The sequence below is a fragment of the Oncorhynchus tshawytscha genome, linkage group LG03, assembly GCF_018296145.1.
Source record: "Oncorhynchus tshawytscha isolate Ot180627B linkage group LG03, Otsh_v2.0, whole genome shotgun sequence".
Lineage (NCBI taxonomy): Eukaryota > Metazoa > Chordata > Actinopteri > Salmoniformes > Salmonidae > Oncorhynchus > Oncorhynchus tshawytscha.
The window spans coordinates 70,546,461-70,551,135 of record NC_056431.1 but is presented as its reverse complement, the minus strand read 5'-3'; the positions used below and the strand labels follow the sequence as shown (position 1 = coordinate 70,551,135).

At 42.5% G+C, this 4,675-nt stretch overlaps 1 pseudogene; it reads right to left on the bottom strand.

Moving 5' to 3' along the window:
- Positions 1-690: 690 nt before the first annotated feature.
- On the bottom strand, positions 691-4,498 carry LOC112224710 (annotated as a pseudogene).
- Between the last annotated feature and the right edge of the window lie 177 nt (positions 4,499-4,675).

Below are 4,675 nucleotides of genomic sequence, written 5' to 3'. Positions count from 1 at the left end.
ACCTTCGTAAGAGGCGGCGTCTCGGAGGAGGCGAGAGAGAGAGAGAGAGTTCACGCACTACGCACTATGCATCACTTTACCATGCATCACTTTATCCGTGACCATTTTCTATTCCTATGGAGATAATGGTGATGTTACGCTCGCTGGCATCATCCCCGTAAACTATGTTTGTGAACAATGTGTGTGTCACTGAGCAGTAAGAAATGTAATGCTTGTCTGGTATTCATATAATACTTTCCTTGACTTTTTATTTATATCAATGACCCTGAGCTTTCCATCTTTTATCACTGGGCAGGTTTTGAACAGAATTGGACAAACTGTTTAAACAAATTTTAAAGTGAAAATGAAGCTAACAAACAATGTATTTACCAATTGATTATTGGAAATGTCTACAATATCAATCTTAATATTAAGATTTGGCAATAGTCTTTAAAAATAAAGTCAACTGTGAGACTTGTTTCAACAGCATATTTCAACTGCCCCAAATGTGCCATTGTGGTCTATGCCAGAATTAAGTGGAACCAGAAGTACATTCATAAATCCAGCATACTAATGAAGTTAGCCTGCTGGTTGTAGCCTCATTTGAGTGTGGAGTGACACCTTCTGGCAGGAAGTAGAGTTGCAGTCCCTGCAGCTCGCTTTTGTATGCCACTCTCATGAAACACAATCCAACAAGATTCTGACTGATTCCTAACCAGGGTGTGATTGGGGTTCCTGGTATTCTGGTGTGAAAGACAGGGTGTGATTGGTGTTTCTGGTATTCTGGTGTGAAAGACAGGGTGTGATTGGTGTTCCTGGTATTCTGGTGTGAAAGACAGGGTGTGATTGGGGTTCCTGGTATTCTGGTGTGAAAGACAGGGTGTGATTGGTGTTCCTGGTATTCTGGTGTGAAAGACAGGGTGTGATTGGTGTTCCTGGTATTCTGGTGTGAAAGACAGGGTGTGATTGGGGTTCCTGGTATTCTGGTGTGAAAGACAGGGTGTGATTGGTGTTCCTGGTATTCTGGTGTGAAAGACAGGGTGTGATTGGGGTTCCTGGTATTCTGGTGTGAAAGACAGGGTGTGATTGGGGTTCCTGGTATTCTGGTGTGAAAGACAGGGTGTGATTGGGGTTCCTGGTGTTCTGGTGTGAAAGACAGGGTGTGATTGGGGTTCCTGGTGTTCTGGTGTGAAAGACAGGGTGTGATTGGGGTTCCTAGTGTTCTGGTGTGAAAGACAGGGTGTGATTGGGGTTCCTAGTGTTCTGGTGTGAAAGACAGGGTGTGATTGGGGTTCCTGGTATTCTGGTGTGAAAGACAGGGTGTGATTGGTGTTCCTGGTATTCTGGTGTGAAAGACAGGGTGTGATTGGTGTTCATGGTATTCTGGTGTGAAAGACAGCGTGTGATTGGTGTTCCTGGTATTCTGGTGTGAAAGACAGGGTGTGATTGGTGTTCCTGGTATTCTGGTGTGAAAGACAGCGTGTGATTGGTGTTCCTGGTATTTTTATTTTGCTTCCAGGTAAGATTTCCCTCTGCTCATTGCTAATTAACTAAACTCTAATGATCTTTTTGTATCATGAATTTGAATAGAACATTTATTTTACATATCACATACAAATCAGTGTCATAGCAATGAGAGTACACGTTTTTGGAACGTTAATGCACTACTGTATCATAAAAAACAAGGACTTCTCTTTATTAGGCTACTGTACATATTGTCGATGAGCTTGAATTGAGAAAGTCACTGCATGAGTGGCAGCAGTAAATATAGCAGCTCTCAGAATGTGAAAACAGGCTAATGTGCTCAGCCACTTGGGCATCAACAGGGCTGGAGAGCTGTGTCAATGTCTGGGAGCCAGCCTCTCTTCTCCTCCTTAGGCAAACGGAAATGCAGATTAGAATAGTTATGGACACCATTACCAGTAGAGCTGACAGGATAGTCAGATCTGTCTGCTCCAGACTCTGGTACCCAGCTGACATCCAGCTTGTTGTCCAGACTGAGGTGGGAGGCAGTGCAGGTGTAGTTGCGTCTCTCTCTCAGTTCCTCTGTACTGACCTCCAGACTCTTCCTCAGCTGATACGTGCCGTCTCCATTGGGCAGCGGCTGCTCCCTATTCAAAGCCTGTTCTGCTATTGGCTGACCGTCTCTCAGCAGGGTCAGGTTGATGTGGCGGGGATAGAAACCAAACGCCAGACTGCTGGACCCGTCCAGACATGGCTTTCTGAATGAGCCTGACTCTGCATTATACATTTCTTCTCTTTCTCCAGGAATGTTTTTAAAGTGTCCATGCAAATGTTCAGCTAAATGGTCTGATAAAGGCCTTTTACATATGTTTGATGCACCTTACTCCATGGCAGCAGGAGGTTTCCAGAATTGTATGAATAATGTGTCATGTTGGAATATATTGCTAAATCTGCATAAATTCCATTGAAACTGTCCCTAGATATGATGCCGGTTCTCCATTGTCCGACATCTCACACCCAGCCAGCCTCTGTTGAACATGAATACCTTTGGTGGAATTGAAGCGCTTCTGCTCTGATGATCTCGCTTTCAGGCTCTGTGTGTAGTTAACCGACCCTCTCTGTCCATTCATCACCATTTTACCTGTTGTTGTTGTTTTAGCTGATTAGCTGTTGTTGTCTTACCTGTTGCTGTCTTAGCTAGCTCTCCCAATCAACACCTGTGATAACTTTTGTCCGTGTCAAATCGGAGGGCATGTTGTTCGGACCTCTGGCAGTCTCTATGGGGGTACCACAGGGTTCAATTCTCGGGCCGACTCTTTTCTCTGTATATATCAATGATGTTGCTCTTGCTGCGGGCGATTCCCTGATCCACCTCTACGCAGACGACACCATTCTGTATACTTCTGGCCCTTCATTGGACAATGTGCTAACTAACATCCAAACGAGCTTCAATGCCATACAACACTCCTTCCATGTCCTCCAACTGCTCTTAATCGCTAGTAAAACCAAATGCATGCTTTTCAACCATTTGCTGCCCGCACCCGCCTCACAACCCTGGACGGTTCCGACCTAGAATATGTGGACCACTATAAATACCTAGGTGTCTGGTTAGACTGTAAACTCTCCTTCCAGACTCATATTAAGCATCTCCAATCCAAAATCAAATCTAGAATCGTCTTTCTATTTCGCAACAAAGCCTCCTTCACTCACGCCGCCAAGCTTACCCTAGTAAAACTGACTATCCTACCTATCCTTGACTTTGGCAATGTCATCTACAAAATAGCTTCCAATACTCTACCAGCAAACTGGATGCAGTCTATCACAGTGCCATCCGTATGGTTACCAACTCACCTTATACCACCCACCACTGCGACCTAAATGCTCTAGTCGGCTGGCCCTCGCTACAACTTTAAACATCAGCTATCTGAGCAGCTAACCGATCGCTGCAGCTGTACATAGTCCATCTGTAAACATAGTCCATCTGTTTATTTACTTTTCTGCTCTTTTGCACACCAGTATCTCTACTTGCACATCATCATTTGCTCATTTATCACTCCAGCATTAATCTGCTAAATTGTAATTATTCGCTTCTATGGCCTATTTATTGTCTACCTCCTCATGCCTTTTGCAAACAATGTATATAGACTTTGTTTTTTTCTACTATTTCATTGACTTCTTTATTGTGTTATTGGCTTGTTTATTGTTTACTCCATGTGTAACTCTGTGTTGTTGTCTGTGTCACACTGCTTTGCTTTATCTTGGCCAGGTCGCAGTTGTAAATGAGAACTTGTTCTCAACTGGCCTACCTGGTTAAATAAATAAATATATATTTTTTTTAAATTAAAACTGAAGGACATGGCCCCAAATATAAAAGCTATGTGATAAGCTTCTTCAACCTCTGTTTCCTCAGAGGCATTATGTCCCTTGTAGATATAGCGTTTAATGTTGGAGTCAAAGTAACCAACTTAAAAATAAATAAAAATTACCTTTATATAACTAGGCAAGTCAGTTAAGAGCAAATTCTTATTTTCAATGACAGTGGGTTAACTGCCTTGTTCAGGGGCAGAAAGACAGATTTGTACCTTGTCAGCTGGGGGATTTGAACTTTTGGTTAGTAGTCCAATGCTCTAACCACTAGGCTACGCTGCCATCACAATGTGAATGTCATCTAGCATCAACACAACAGTAAAAACAAGGAAAGGTGTCTCCTGAGATATATGTAGCAATTGCCTACAGAGAATGGGATCCTGAACCTGAGAGAGGGTGAAAACAAGATCAGTGAATATTTTCACAATGGTTATGTCTGTAGTATAGCCAATAGTCTACTGTATATAGGCTGTACGACAAGAACGTTGCTGATAGTTGCTGATAGTTTTGGCTGCACTTTTGACTAGTGACATTTGACCCTGTCGTCTCCCTTCCCTGCTGTTATTTATGTTATGAATATTCATCCTTGTAGCAGATTTATAATTAAATGTGATATACACCAGAGAATAAAACATCCATCTGCGTTTACAATGGTGTAAAATGAAATAACTAACAAAAAGACACCCATGGTTTTGAAAGTGCTCACTACTTTTTCAGTACCCTCGCTTCAAGGCTCTCAAATAAGAGCTTGCACACTTTCACTTTCACTTTCTTGGTGAACAGCCTGTGATGACCTTTGACCTGTCTGCAATGTAAACAGTTTATTAAACACAGCAAGGGATTTTAAGATACATTTTTTTATATT